A 17,004-nucleotide genomic window follows, 5' to 3' on the forward strand; every position below is an offset into this window, starting at 1 on the left:
GTACCCGGTTTCGGTGGAAATCCATCAGCGTCACCTGGGCTGGGTGCAAACGGGGTCCCCCCTTAGGGCATGGGCGCTTGAGCGTGGCTGCGGAGATTATTGAGGCCGCGGAGCCCGAGTCCACCTCCATTACGCAAGGGGACCCCTCTATTCATACTGTGGCCAGGAACTTGGGGGAGGGCAATTTGCCGGGGAGTTGAAGTACCTTCTCGATGGTGTGCGTGAGGAGGTAGAGGTCATCTGCGCCGGCGTTGTCCTCGAAGTGCATGTCTGCTCGCTGGCGTGGTGGCTGGTGCCGGCCCGTTGCTCTGGAGCGACAAGCCTTTGCGATGTGGCCCGTGCACCCACAGTTGCGACAAGCGACGTTGCGGAAACGGCAGGTCTTCCGCTCGTGCTGATCTCCGCAGCTGGCACATGCGGAAGCGCCGGGATGCTGGCGGCCGGTGCTTGCGTTCGTTGCTGGAGTGCGGTGCAGTGCTTGGGTGCGCTGCCGGGGCCCTCCGTAGGCCCGGTGGACGTCCTGCTCCTCGGGATCTTCCGGCTCGACTTGGAGGGCTGCGGCTGGGGCGGTCTGCGACCTCTCCCACGCGATGGCGGTGGCGAGGGCCTCTTTGAGGTCGACCGTCTCCTTCTCCATGATCCGCCGTCGGAGCTTCTCCTCTCGTAAGCCCACGACAAAGCGGTCGCGGAGGGCCTCGTTCAGATGAGTCCGTGGAGAGATGTCGCAACTCCGCAAGGAACTCCGCGGCGGTCTCTCTGCCCTGTTGGCTGCGGGTGTAGAAGGTCACCCTGCAGGTCAGTTCTGTTGGCTTGGGCGCATAGTGATTTTGCACCGCATTGACGATTTGATCGAAGGTGCAGGCGCCGAGGTTCCGTCGGAGACAACAACCGTTCGGATAGGGACATGATTGCGGTGCCACAGGAGGACAGGAGGAAACCTCTTTTCTTGCTGTCATCCGTGACATCGTAGAACTCTAGCGCGGACTTGACGCCTCTGACCCAGGCTGGCCAGTCTTGCGGATGGGCTATGTCGAAGGGCGGCAGCAGCCCGAGCCCTGAAGTGGTCACCATTGTGCGCGTCGGAGCGGTTGCGGAAGAAGCGGTCTCTCCGGCTGGATCGCTCATCGGATCGCTGCGGATCGCGTTCTCTCGTTCCCTCTTGACGGCCTGGCTCAGTTGCGGCTGTATCCCACCTTCGTCGCCACTATTGTGTAGTCTGTTTGCCGCATGGATGAAGGACAAAGACTGGCATAGTGCAGAGCACGCTTTATTTAGTACACAACGAGCACACTAACGGCCGGCAGGCCAACTATATACACTCCAGGGACACGCCCCTGGGCCCCGTTTGTGGGTTTGAATCTCCTGCCACAGTGCCCATTGGTTCCCCAGTCGAGGGACTAGGAACCTAGTCCCTATTGTTCTTCCAGAGTCAAGCTCTGGCTGTTCGCTGTCTCCCCAGTGGCAGTCAGCATACACAACAACTTCCAAGCTGTTTGTCAACTTCATCAGTCCTGAAAATGCCATCCATACAACTAGAACCAAACTGCACTCTAGTAGCATCCTATCTGTCTGATGTTTTCAATTAGATTGGTTTTAAGGCAAACTTTGTGCTATCTGTACTACTTAAAAGCCCTTCACAGCCTTGGACGCTCATATCTGTGGGACCATCTCTCTACGTATGCTCTGCCATGAGAGCTTCATTCAACTGTACAGGACCTTCTGCAGGTACCAACGGGCAAATGGGCAAAATCAATGCCTATATATGTGATTTCTCTGTTGTGGCCCCCACCTTGTGGAATGGTCTGCCTGAGAAGGTCAGGAAGGCTCCCACTCTTCTGGCTTTCTGCAAACTATGCCAAACTGAATTATTTAAGAGGGCTTTTCTATGTGGCTAGCACTGTACAAAATGATTCACAAAGTTACTTGGACAAATTATTAGGGACTGTGGACTATACTACTATGTATAGTTTGTGTAAGTTGGTTTCTACTATTTATTTATTTATTTAATTTATATCCTGCTCATCCCGCAAGTAGGCTCAGGGCGGGTCACATCACATCTCAATAAATACAATGAATTAAAAAACACAGTATAAACATTTACAATCAATAGTTACAGCTTACTGTTGAAAATTCCGGCCCATTAATACAGATGGGTGTGTTACAGCAAACTTGGGGACACAATGTGTGGAACCCACTGCCTTAGCCAAAAGCCTAGTGGAACAGCTCTGTCTTGCAGGCCCTGTGGAATTGAATAAGACCCCACAGGGCCCTGATCCCAATGGGGAGCATGTTCCACCAGGAGGGGGCCAGGGCAGAAAAAGCCTGGCCCTGGTCAAGGCTAGACGGACGTCCTTTGGACCAGGGACCACCAGGAGATGTTGATTATTAGAGCGTAAAGCTCTTTGAGGCATATATGAGAACTGCTCTACAACTGCTCTACAACCCAAATCCTATTTCATTGTTTCTCAGTGGGAAAGACAGACTATCACATAAATAAATAAAATATGAAAAAAGACAGTTGATCTGTTACTGCAAAATAATTTCCCTCTACTAAAGCTAGGCCAGAAGAGCTGTGTTTGAAGCACTCTTGGGCAGAATACCAAGCCTTAAAGTACAATGAAACAATAGTCAAGCAATTATGTTAAGTCCAGGGAGTTCATTACTTCCATCATAATATAAGTCTAGACACAGACTTAGGTTTCTTCTTTCAACAGAATTTTAATAATCTTTCAAGATATGATTCAATTAGCTAATTTATTAATAAGCCAAAAGTATGTAGCTGTGTTCCAAGCGGGTGCTTTGCTGGCAATTACACCCTACAATTATGCTCCCCTTACCTGAGCCTGGAATAAGTGAGGTCTGGTTTTCATCTGCATCAATGGTCATGCCAACTAAATAAATGAGAAAGCACCTTTCACTCTTAATTATGTTGTATCTTTTTAATGGTCAAAATGATCATGTTGCATATTAATGGCATTATTGTGTGAGTGAATCTGGGGGAGGGGCTTTTTCTTTATAGCTCTTCTTCTTTTTTTTTAAATTCAGTTCTCTGTTTCTGTCCCAGCATAATGCTGGCACCAAAGCTATGTTTGAATAAAGCAGACATTCCTAATGTCTACTGCCAAAAATAATGGAAAGCTTGGTACAATGGAACAGTACCTAAAATGCTTTGAAAGCCATAAAATTGAATGTTGCACAGCTCTCCTACTGGGTGGCAACTGCTAAATGCAGCTGCTGAGATGCACATGAACAACAAAGTGGAACATTTCCCATTTTAAAATTTTGCAGCATGCCTTAAACAGCTGTCTTTAACACCACAAAGCTAAGTGCGGTCTCTGAACAACTTAGGATACCAACTAAGCCCTATACCAGAGTAATTCAAAGATGTCCCCCCATTTCTGGTGATGTGTTGGTGCCAAAACATGGCTCTGGACACTTTCAGGAATGTGTTTGGTGAACGGCAGGGCTTAGCTGGTAACCTGCACTGCTCCAAATATCTTTGGCATTCCAGTGCCAGTGTAACATCATGCCTCTGTTACCCCAGTGACCATACAGTCCTGTGGCCACAGAAGATATAGCTGTAGAAGGACCCTATCTTAGCAAAGTCATAGTCAACTTTGATAAATCCTTGGATGAAATTAAATGTCTCAGAATGAGGTACCCAGGAAACTATGCAACCACCTGCCTAAACCACCTGTCTTGTGACTTCATAAGATCACAGTACTAACTGAATGTGTGAACAGGTTTTTAATTTCATGTAAGAAACTGAAATGCAGATTGGGTTTTTCCCCACTTCCTCACCATAGTTCAAGAACTTACAAGTGTATAGCCCTACATTTTCACTTCACTTTCAGTTACTTTGTTTCTCATCTGTAAGCATTGGCATTGGTCAGATCCTTCTCTCTGTGGACTCAGCATCTGCATGCAGATGAATGCCATCCAGATTCAACATGAAACTATGGGAGACTGTGACATGCACAGGCCTCCCTTTCCTTGGACCTCCCATGCATACATGTCTAAGGTAAATGTCTATGTGCTATGCCTCCATACAGAATTATCAAACCACTGAATTTATGAGCGGTTATCTTACACCAAAAACCTGCTATTCAGAAGTTAATGTAAACTGCACCATATAAACAGAAACACTTTGAAAAAAGTAACATTCCAAAGCAATAAAACACTGTCTACTCTAACATAATGTATATATTAAGCTGCCATCAGATATTTTAACTAGGGTTGCAGGTCCTTACCTACTGCTGGCAGGGGGATTTGGGGGCATTCTGGGGGTAGGCATCGACAGTGTCACTTGCAGAAGTGACGTCATCACGTCAGTGACATTGTGGCAATGCTGTACTTTTGGGGCAAAACTCAAAGGTAAAAATGGCTACAAACCATAGAGTTCTGCCTAGAAAGCCGAGCATCATCCCTGATGTCGCTGACGTGATGATGTCACTTCCAGAAGTGATGTCACCACGTTGCCAACATCACCAAGGGATGCCTCTTTTGGGGTGGAGTTTCCCTGACAGCCCTCAAAAGTGGTGATTCCCCTGCCTCCACCTGGGGGCTGGCAAGCCTAATTTTAACTGACCTATTTTAGATGAATTGGTGGTTGCTTTTATGAATTATTATTTATTGTTTCATTATATGTTGCAAGCCACCCTGAGCTTGCTTGTGGGGTAGGGTGGGATACAAACTGAATAAATGAAAATAAATATTATCCATCCAGTGACTGTATTCTTATCCCCTATAGTACCTGTTTTCTGTATTTTTAAATTCACCATTGCAAGAACATTCAGTGTGTACTACACATGCATGGGAGTGGGATCATGCTTGCTTGCCCACCCCTAATATCAGTACATTGATCCGAATGTTTTCAGAGGGCTATAAGCCAAAGAAGTGCATACCTATGTTCTTTCATGTGAGTTTTGCAAAAAAGTTAGATTCATTCATAAGAATGGCCTACAGGTGAATCCTGTTTTCCTGTACATACTTTGATCATCTGAACAGCCATCATGTTAATGACACATAAAGGCATTTATTTTGGTTTCATTCCTTTCTATTCCATTGTTAAGAAATCAGTTGCAGTTTAACATAATGTGTTGCTGTGCAAATTATTTTATTTTTAGAATCTTAAAATGTGAATGTTGCACCTTAGTATTTTGAGCTAACCTACTTTGGTTTAATGTACTTGATGTGTTAATATGTCATATGTGGTATGACTGCTGATATCATTGCTTGAGCAATCTGAAATAGATACTTGATGCTAACTGATGGTTTTCTATGGCAAATAGCAAGCCAACAGCTTCAGGATTTGGGTAATACTTCACAAAATGCAAAAACAAACACATACACAAGACTCTGGTATATAAATCATTAGAGCTATCTGAGGATTTAGTAAGGAGAATTTTCTGTAGAAGTCCTACATTTTGACTGTAAACAGTAATTTTGCCACAGATTAATATACCTGTACTGCATCTGCATGGCAAGAATTCTTCATTTTGGATTCATTGCTGCTGCAGACATACTGGGCATGGAGCATCCACATGGGAGTTGTCTGTGTACTTTCCTCCCTCTACCACCATTTCCCTAGCCCTTGCCACCGGAGGAATGTCTGAGGGCTTCATAAAGGCTGGTAATTGCTATTGTTGTTGTTCAGTTGCACAGTCGAGTCCAACTCTTTTCGACCCCATGGACCAGATCACGCCAGGCCTTCCTGTCTTCCACCGTCCTCAGAAGCTTGCTCAATTTCATGTTCGTTACATCAATGGCACTGTCTAACCATCTCAAGCTCAAATGGCCAAAGTATTTGAGCTTCAGTTTCATTATCTGGCCACAAAATCGCTGCTTGTTTCCCCCTCACTCACAGTAATCGATAGTCCGCTCAATCTCCAGCACTTGTTCCAATCGAATCAGCTTGTGCCCAAGGGCCACACAGCGACAGGACCGTCAGGATGGAGGGAAGCCTCAATTCTCCGGCATTGAGCTGTCGAAGAGGCTGCCCCTCAAAAGCCCTATGGCCTGGAGCCTATCACAAAGGCTCCGTGTGAGACTACTTGAGGTTGCACCCCTACATACCGCTGGTGTGCGGGTCGCTCCCCCGAGGTCTGGAGAAAGACCGCCATCGCTGATCCACAAACCGGAAGTCTGATACTGAGGTGATGATTTTCGAGTCTGCGAGAAGCAGTTTGGAATTGTAAACAATCATAAAATGGCGGCCTCGCAAAGAAAATTTAAAATGAAACCGGCGGGTAGTCAGAGCCCAAACCCGGAAGAGGGAGCAAACGTCATGAAAATGTTAGCAGATATGCTTAAGTCGGTGATGGAGCAACTCGATGGTATTAACCAGCAACTGACTTTGCTGAATCAAAACTTCGCATCCCAGCAGCTCCAACTGGCAGAAACGGCGAAGAAGGTGGAGCATACGACTGAGAGAATTAAAGAGATAGACACCATAAACAAGAAAATGAAGAAGAGAATGGGGGAAGTTGAAACAAAACAAAACTTCCAAGAAAACCGTTTGTTTCCGCAACAAATGGGAAAAGCCAACATGTATCTCAGATTCCAGGGAGTTCCTGAATCGGAAAAGGAGGATCTGAGGAAGTTGCTCAGCGAGATCATCGCCCCAGCAATAGGCTCAACAGAAGATGAAATAGTAAAAGAGATGGAGACTGCTTATAGGGCATATTCCAATTATATTTTAAAAAATAGCCTGCCTGGAGAAATTGTGGTCCGATTCTCAAGAAGACAGACCAGAGATGCTATTTTAAAAGCGACTTCAGCAACTCCACTGAAACTGGGGAATACAAACATTAAAACTTTAAAAGACATTCCATTTGAAATTCACCAAAAGAGGAAAAGCTAGAAGGACTTAATTTATTTTCTTCAAACCAATGGAATTTCGTACAGGTGGGTGATCCCAGAGGGTATCATCTTTAAAATCAACAACAAAAGAGAAAAGATTGACTCCATTTTTAAAGCCAAAGAATTTTTGGGACATCAGTTGGGATTGGAGGAAGAATCCAAAGATGAAGAATCAAAATCAAGTGACTCCGCTACCTCTGGAACAGATTAGGACTCTGTTGTAGAAATGGGTGCAGGCACAACGAAAGTTGCATATGATTTCAGAGACAAAAAAACAAAATAAAGGCAGGAGGACTCTGAAAATTGCCTTTTGAAGCAAATAACAAGAAGATGCTCAGAAAGTTCTCTCACAAGAACATACTAACATTGAAGCTGAGACAAACAAGAACTCTACAAGTATATTGTTGTACTAACACTTTTATTAATAACACTTATACTTTTTATCATGCTGTTTAGGTTCGCCATCGCTTTCCTCCCAAGGAGCAGGCGTCTTTTAATTTCATGGCTGCAGTCACAGTCTGCGGTGATCTGGGATCCCAGGAACGTGAAGTCTGTCACTACTTCCACGACTTCCCCTTCTATTTGCCAAGGAGTGATGGGGCCGGATGCCATGATCTTAGTTTTTTTGATGTTGAGCTTCAAGCCCACTTTTGCGCTCTCCTCTTTTACTCTGAGCAAGAGGCTCTTTAGATCCTTTTCACTTTCAGCCATTAGAGTGGTATCATCTGCATATCTGAGGTTGTTGATCTTTTCCCCAGCAATCTTAATTCCCGCTTGTGATTCATCCAGGCCAGCATTTCGCATGATGTACTCTGCATATATATTAAATAAGCAAGGTGACAGTATACATCCTTGTCGTACTCCTTTTCCTATGCTGAACCAATCAGTTGTTCCGTATCCGGTTCTAACTGTCGCTTCTTGGCCCTTATACAGGTTTCTCAAGAGACATGTGAGGTGGTCTGGTACTCCCATCTCTTTAAGGACCTGCCATAGTTTGTTGTGATCCACACAGTCAAAGGCTTTAGCATAGTCAATGAAGCAGAAGTAGATATTTTTCTGGTACTCTCTTGCTTTCTCCATAATCCAGCGAATGTTGGCAATATGATCTCTCGTTCCTCTACCTCTTCGAAACCCAGCTTGTACTTCTGGTAGTTCTCTATCCACGTACTGTTGAAGCCTAGCTTGTAGGATCTTGAGCATGACCTTGCTAGCGTGTGATATGAGTGCAATTGTGCGATAGTTTGAACATTCCTTGGCATTGCCCTTCTTTGGGATTGGAATGTATACTGATCTTTTCCAATCCTGTGGCCACTGTTGCGTTTTCCAAATTTGCTGGCAAATGGAGTGCAGAACTTTAACAGCATCCTCTTCTAAGACTTTGAATAGCTCAGCTGGGATACCATCACCTCCACTAGCTTTGTTGTTAGTAATGCTTTCTAAGGCCCATTTAACTTCACATTCCAGGATGTCTGGCTCGAGGTCAGTGATTATACCGTCGTGGTTGTCAAGGACATCGAGGTCTTTCTTGTATAGTTCTTCTGTGTATTCTTGCCATCTTTTCCTAATCTCTTCTGCTTCTGTTAGGTCCCTACCGTTTTTGTCCTTTATCATGGCCAGCTTTGCATGGAACGCTCCCTTGATTTCTCCAATTTTCTTGAAGAGATCTCTAGTCCTTCCCATTCTATTGTTTTCTTCTATTACTTTGCACTGTTCATTCAGGAAGGCCTCCTTATCTCTCCTTGCTGTTCTCTGGAAATCTGCGTTCAGTTGGGTAAATCTTTCCTTTTCGCCTTTGCCTTTCGCTTTCCTTCTTTCCTCTGCTATTTGTAAAGCCTCATCAGAAAGCCATTTTGCTTTCTTGCATTTCTTTTTCTTTGGTATGGTGGTGATTGCTGCCTCCTGTACGATGTCACGAACCTCTGTCCATAGTTCTTCAGGCACTCTATCTATCAAATCCAGACCCTTGAATCTATTCTTCACCTCTACTGTATATTCATCAGGGATGCGATCTAGGTCAAACCTGAATGGCCTCGTGGTTTTCCCAATTTTCTTCAGTTTAAGTCTGAATTTTGCAATGAGTAGCTCATGATCTGAACCACAGTCAGCTCCAGGTCTTGTTTTTACTGACTGGATAGAGCTTCTCCATCTTTGACTGCAAATTATATAGTCAATCTGATTTCGGTGTTGCCCATCTGGTGATGTCCATGTGTAGAGTCGTCTCTTAGGTTGTTGGAAAAGGGTGTTCGCTATGACCAGTGTGTTCTCTTGACAAAACTCTGTTAACCTTTGCCCTGCTTCATTTTGCTTTCCAAGGCCAAACTTGTCTGTTATTCCAGTTACCTTTTGACTTCCTACTTTAGCATTCCAGTCCCCTATGATGATGAGGACATCATTTTTTGGTGTTAGTTCTAGGAGGTGTTGTAGGTCTTCATAGAACCGGTCCACTTCAGCCTCTTCTGCATCAGTGGTTGGGGCATAGACTTGGATTACTGTGATGTTGAATGGTTTGCCTTGGAATCGGACAGAAATCATTCTGTCATTTTTGAGATTGTATCCCAGTACTGCCTTTTGCACTCTCTTGTTGACTATAAAGGCCACACCATTTTTTCTACGAGATTCCTGGCCACAGTAGTAGATATAATGGTCTTCTGAGTTAAATTCGCCCATTCCTGTCCACTTTAGTTCACTGATTCCTAGGATATCGATGTTCAGTCTTGCCATCTCATTTTTGACCACGTCAAGCTTACCTTGATTCATAGATCTTACATTCCAGGTTCCTATGCAGTATTGTTCTTTGCAGCATTGGACTTTCCTTTCACCATCAGACACATCCACAACTGAGCGTCCTTTCGGCTTTGGCCCAGCCGCTTTACTCTTTCTGGGGTTACTTGTACTTGCCCTCTGCTCTTCCCCAGTAGCATATTGGGCACCTTCCGACCTGAGGGGCTCATCTTCCGGCATCATATCTTTTAGCCTTTTGATACTGTCCATGGGGTTTTCTTGGCAAAAATACTGGAGTGGGTTGCCATTTCCTTCTGCAGTGTATCACACTTGGTCTGAGTTCTCTGCTGTGGCCTGTCCGTCTTGGGTGGCTCTCCATGGCATAGCCCACAGCCACATCGAACCACGCAAGCCCCCTCGCCACGACAAGGCAGTGATCCATGAGGGAGTAATTGCTATAGTGCTATACTAATCTTTTCTCTCCCCCCCCCATGGCACAGCAAGAAAATGGCAGGCGCAAGGGATTGACAAAAGAAAAGTGGGCCCCATGTGGGAAGAATACACCTATCTTAAATAAACAAAAAAGACAAAAAATATATATGTGTGGTATAATAGTGTTTTCAATTGTATGCTGCAAGAGTACAGGCCTGTGGGCAGGTCCTTGAGTTTATACTGTACTTAGAAAGTTGATGTGCTTGCTAAATAAAATATGATTCAAAACTTTAAAAAATACACTTATAAGATTTGTGCCTCTCCATATTTACACTTCTTAATCTCTTCTTCTCTGACACAGCCAACATCATTAACCGTTTATAGTACTAAACTGAGTATAGCTTCATAAGCTGTTAATGGTGAAGCCACGTGTGAAAAATGTAGTCATTCCACCAACCAAACCTTTACATTATGCTTGACTTCATATAGCCTTTAAAGGCCATATGTTTAATGGAAAAATTCTCCAGAAATGCTTTAGTGAGCTATAAACATCTAGTTGTTTACGGCTTTCCTATTCTACAAACATTTACTCCCTCTGTAAAATCAAAGTCCATTAGTACTGAAAGCTCACTGCAACTTTAAAAAGTAGCTCTGAGAACATTTTAAGGAATACAACTTTTTAAAGATTAAGAACAAATGTACTGCTAAGTAAAAAAACAGGAATAAGGATACATAGCCAGAAGCTAACTGATCAAGTTGAAATAAGCTCTGCATGAGTGTACTGATGTAAGTTCACTAGAAAGCACAGGCTGGGGTCCAGCAGGGCATGTCACAGGCAAGGTTTCAGTGAGTAACCAAAGTCCAGGCCAAAAGTCAGGGGTTCCAGAAAGCAGGTCAAGGAACTCCAGGCAACAAGTCCAAGTTCAGTCAATCTAGAAAAGCCAGTTGTTAGGTCTAGTCTGAACTTCAAGGTTGCAGAGCTTCAGTAACAACAAGGTTGGTGACTCAGTGGTGAAGTGTACTTGTTGTATATAGCTGAATTTATAGCCAAGTCTTAATGAGCTAAACTCCCAGCCAATTCCTTTGTACTCATCCTGAGCAGTGTTCCCTCTAAGCTGAGTTAGTGTGAGCTAGCTCACAATTTTTTAGCCTCCAGCTCACAGATTTTTGTCTTAGCTCAGGGAGGATGGCTCCAGAGCAAAGTAATTTATGCAGTAGCCAAATCGCTGGCTCACAACTTTAAAGCCAGTAACTCACAAAGCAGATTTATTGCTCACAAGACTCCACAGCTTAGAGGGAACATTAATCCTGAGTACTCATTTGTCTCTTCAATTGACAGCTGACAACAGGCCATGAGTCTCACACTTCTTCTCGTTTCTTGCAACTCTAATAGTCTCTGACAGCATCGGTGCTGCAAGAGTGTGGGTGAGCTAAGTGAGCTGGGAGTAGCTGCTGGAGACTTGTTGACTACTTCAGAGCTACAAGGTGTAGGCTGTGACTCCTGATCAGCCAGTAACCTGATCTCTTGTTGTTCTCTTTCTGGCTCAGAGCCAGCTGCAGCTGGCTGTTCAATTACTGGCTCAGGGCTAGCAGGTAACTCTTCATCTGAGAAATATGAGCCATCACTCAACACAGACTAACTTACAACAGTGAGGGTCCTCCCTCACCAGCACCACCTGTGCTACCACCTGGGCTAGGGGCTGAAGTACCACCCTGTTTAATTGTCTTCTCCAACCTGGCTCCCATTTGCAGCTCCACCCCTGCAGGACCTTCTACTGGGTTGTTGCCACCTGGTCTCCATAGTGTTCTGCTGGGCTGTGATGTGTCTGGTACCTGCCCTCAGCTATCCTTTTTGGACTCTTGTTGCTGTAGGGACAGCTGGCTTCTGTTGAGACTTCTTTTCTTCCCATACCCCTGAGCCTGCTGTGGTGCCAGGTGATGACCTCACTCCAAGGTGAGTATGGCTTTACAGTCTTTGAGGGAACTGTTCAGGCTTACTCCTTGTCATTCACACTACATCTTCCCCCATGACTGGAATCTTTGCTGGGAGAGTGGGGGAGAGGGAGGGCTTATGTGGCATCAGGTCTGGCAACGGTATCAGGCTTGTTTGTAGAGCCCACCAGGCTCTAGTGTGTGTGTATGCATGCAGAAGGCCAGGTTGGCTATTGCCAACCCTGGATGCTACAGAAGACCTGGGTTCAAATCCTTATTGTGCCATGAAACTCACTGGTTGATTTTAGGTTAGTAATTCTCCCCTAGCCTAACATTACTTCACAGGCTTGTGAAGGTAAAATAAAGAAGGGACAACCATTCTGAGCTCCCTGGGGAAAGAGGGGGGGAAAAATATCAGATTTCTCTTCCTTAATTCTGGAAAGGAAAAAGACCGACTGGAGATATATGCCTAATGTGTTATCCATCCAGAACAGTTAGCCATCTTAATTTATATTTTTGTGCACAGCATTTCCATTTTCTGTCAATCTGTGCTCAATCTTACTGATTTGGGGATGGAGTTATGATCCTAGGTTTGCATGAACTATTTCATTTTTGGGGGCTTTGCCAGTCATGCAGCAGCAAAAAATTTGCTTCAATACCCTGACAAGCCAACTGGCCAGATTTGTGGGATGGGGTGTAGGCAGAGCCTACAGTTTCTGCTCAGAGCCCACAGCTTTTGATTTTCAGATTTTGGGAGGACTGGAAAGCAGCAGAGGATACAGTGAATGATGGCTTGTCCATCCCATAGTACGCGGGGAGTAGAGCATTGCTCGCAAGGGGCTTTGCTTGCACATACTTGAAGACAGACAGGGCAGTAGACTTGTGTGGATAGGGAATGCCAAAAAATCTTTCAAAAAAACTTGTCTGATAGGTGAACAGTATATAAGAGTGGCTGTGATCATCCATGGCTCTGATCCATGAGAGAAATTCTCCAATCAGTTTGCCTGTGTAGTGCTGTGTAGATGGCTAAACTGTGGGGAAAATCTGTGTATGGAAACGTGAGTAGGATGATGTCCATTGGCATCAACATATTGATTGGCTACTCTGCACAGAACCTATGTGGATATAAACTGTACACAGGTGTTTCAAATATATTGGCTCTTCTGTATGGAACCTATATATGTACATGCTGTATGCCTGGAGGCCAGTGTGCTGTAGTTGATAGTGTGACAGAAATCCTAAAACTTTCTAAGGCTCAAGAGTGCCACCTAGAATATCTGGGATCTTGAATCCCTAGATTCCATTAGAATGGGTTTATTCACTTCTATTCCACAATAGACACTCCTGGCCGATTTAATCCCTTTTGGACAAAGGAAAACCCCATTTGGACCAAACCATCTATTTGTCATGGAAGTTCAGAGCCAGTTCTAGGTGCTTGATGGAGGTGGGACTATATTGTATATTGGTAAAAGTGGTCTCTGGTATCATAGATGAGGATTCATGTGGGACTGGAGAAATCCACTTGTCATTCTTAGAAAGGAGGCTGACTTAGGTCCAACTCAATTTAGCATAAATATCTGGACATTTGGGATTTTTCCTTGTCTTCCGTTTTCAGTCTTCAGTGGAAACTGGATCCACAGGAAGTTGGGTAGTGGTTACGGACTCCTTCAAGTACTTGTTAACACCAGGAACTCTGCTTGTGCTCTGAGTAACCTGTATTTAGCTTAGTTAGTTCAATGCTTAGTATTGCTTTTCATTTGAATATCCGTGCTGTTGTTGCTGTATGCTTTTTGCTCTATTTTTGTTTTGCCTTCTCCCTTCCCCTCCTCTTTTACAATAAACCTTTTTATGAAGACTTTTTTGGTTTTTCTTAGTACAATCTATTTCTTTGGGATACTTCTCTTAATCCCCATGTGCTAGACTGCATGGGTGCTACAAGGTTGTTTATAATTTTGTTATTGCTGTAGTACTGCATTGGAAGACTACCTTCTCAGCAGGTCAGTACTGAGGTTCTCAGGAGGTACTGAGTGGTGGTGGCTGGTTACCAAAATACTTTCCAAGGAACCCTTGGTCTAAGGGAGTTTACCAGCAAGGAAAGGCACCATTCCCCCCATTTTACTTTAACAGATAGAATGGAAGAGAAGGATCCTGGGAGACCCAGGTTCAAATCTCTGCTTCTACCATGGAAGCTTGCTGGATGACCTTGGGCCCATCACAAAGTCTCAGCCTAGCCTACCATATGGCATTGTCGTTGTGAGAAAATGGAGGAGGGAGAAAAATGTTCTGAACTGCTTTGAGTCCCAACTGGGGTGAAAAGTGGAATTTAAATAAATAAATGCAAATACATTATACAAGTACCCTGACCTATTTATCTGTCTGCCTATCTCTGTGTGTATGTATATTTATAGGGGGGAGATGGTATGGTGTAGTCCAATCTTGTCAGATCTCGGAAGCTAAGCAGGATCAGTACTTGGATGGGAAACCACCAAGAAAGACTGTGCAGAGGAAGGCAATGGCAAACTACTCACTTGCCTTGTAAGCCTCTTGCTGGGATTGCCATAAATCGGTTGCAACTTGACAGCACATACATATGTGTGTGTATATATAAATATGTATACACACATACTTATACATATGTATCAACACATATATACACCATGCCTATTTCATGCTAGGGTTCCCAAGTCTGAGTGGCGCTGGAGCAACCAAGTCACCATAGAGTTTTCCCTCGGATGACCGTGACCCTGCCCCCAGTGTGCCCGGCGTGGTCGCGTCACTTCCGGGTGATGTGCACGTCGCGTGCTTTGGGGGTGGGGTTCCCCCCGGGCCTGATCCCCCCCCCGGTGGGACTTGGCAAGCCTATTTCATGCAGTGACTGGGTCTTTGTCACAGAGCCTGCATGCATACAAGCAGAAGACTCAGTCAACATGTAGAGCTCATAAGCAGGGCTAATAGGCAGGAATTCAATCTGCTTCCCCGTCATTTCAGTCTTCTGTGCAGCATTTATTTCAGTACTGGACTAAGAGAACAAGGGGGCCATGTTAGGAAAGGCAATACCTTTTACTAGACCAAATTCTATTGGTTAGAAGCAGTGTTCCCTCTAAGTTGAGTTAGTATGAGCTAGCGCACAGCTTTTTTAACCTCTGGCTCACACATGGCTCCAGAGCAAACTACTTTATGCAGTAGCCAAATCACTTGCTCACTACTTTAATGCCAGGAGCTCACAAAGTAGAATTTTTGCTCACAAGAGTGGACGGCTTAGAGGGAGCATTGGTTAGAAGTGTTTGAACACTTCAAATATATGGTTGGACCGTACTACCTTTTCTGCTCATTTTTACCTGATTTCTCTCTTCATTGCAGCTTCTGTCCCACTTAACTCTTGTCCACATAGTCTTTTTGGTGATCAAAAGAGGCCCCTCTTCCCTCTTCTTTTCTTGAAGAAAAGCTGGTAGGAGCCAATCCATAAAGTTTTTCAGACAATATGAAGAAACTGTGATGTTGACTTGATGTGCAGAGCGATCTGGGTAAATTATCAATGCCAGGAGGTATTTCAGTCCATTCAGATACAATTATCACCTCCATCAAACACTGCCAATGGGGATCATTACATTAACACAAGCCTCTGAGATTTATTTTAAATTATTACCTGGAACCCAGAAGACTATACATTTAGCTTCCCTCTAAAATGCTTTTGTTTATAAGGGAATGTGTTCTAGTGTTTCTTGTGTACCATGATTATGGTGACATAATTTTAATTCCTTGGTCTCTCATATTTAAAATTATGCCAAAAAGAGCTTCAAGAAATAATCATGAGATCAAACAATTATTCCTGTTAGTTTTCAAAAAGGGATACCAAAATGTTACCAACTGAAGCTTAATGCACAAATACAATCAAGTACAAATACTTATATTTAGGTTGATTAATCCTGCTGAGTTTGGCTTAAATCCAAGTGCTCCTGTTTATCCAGTTCATGGACTGAGTTGAAAGGTTGCAAATGGCATTCTTGGTTCATATTTCATTGCCAACAATGGACAGCACGTATTCCTTCCACCCTCCCTTTTCACCTCTCTCATTAGTCACAGCATTTGGCAATTTTCTTTGCTTAAAAGCCTGTGTTTTCTATTACTATGTTTTCTATTGTAATATGTGCTTATGGCTTCATATGTTTCACACTCCTACCAAGAAGATTGAGATTGCAAAATATAATACTGGTCAGTCACAGGGAAAAGAAACTTTTTGACTCACCCTTGTTTCTAAAATTCTAAATAACCCTTATTCTCCAGGGAAAGAAGAATAACCTCACTCATATACCAGATCACAATATCATTATACAGTTAGTGAGTTAATATATATAACTGTTACAAGAAGAAGAAGAGATTGGATTTATACCCCGCCCTTCACTCAGAGTCTCAGAGTGGTTTACAATCTCGTTTCCCTTCCCCTCCCCACAACAGACACCCTGTGAGGTAGGTGGGGCTGAGAGAGCTCTTTCAAGAACTGCTCATGAAAGAACAGCTCTGAGAGAACTTGTGACTGACCCAAGATCATATCATCAGCTGCATGTGAAAGAGTGGGGAATCAAACCCTGTTCTCCCAGATTAGTCTGCGCTCCTAGCCACTACACCAAAATATAACAATATATTTATTTATTTAAAATATTGATAAGCCTACCTTTCTCTCAGAAATCTGGAACTCATGGCAGGTAACAATATGTAATTCAAAACAATTAAAGGGAAAGTTAAAACTTGCTCCCAAAACCAGCCACAATTAATCAGTTTCCCATATAATTCCATACTGCTGCCTTTCTATGAGTCCCCCAATTACAACTTCTCCTGCTTCTCTCATGTATTTAAGTAGGCTCCATAAAGTGGAGGCAGCAGCTAGGAATGTCCAAATTTGATCCAAATTTGATTCACTACCATTGCAATCTGCACAATTTACTTAACCATGCATAACTTACCCAGGCAATGACCACTGGATGACTGATGCCATGCAGTTTGCCTGGGCCTAGTGGCAGCCACTGCATAACTCTTACAACTTAGCTGGGTCCGATGGTG

This window comes from Gekko japonicus, unplaced genomic scaffold (genome assembly GCF_001447785.1).
Source record: "Gekko japonicus isolate JY-2015 unplaced genomic scaffold, Gekko_japonicus_V1.1 scaffold126, whole genome shotgun sequence".
NCBI classification, from domain to species: Eukaryota; Metazoa; Chordata; class Lepidosauria; order Squamata; family Gekkonidae; genus Gekko; species Gekko japonicus.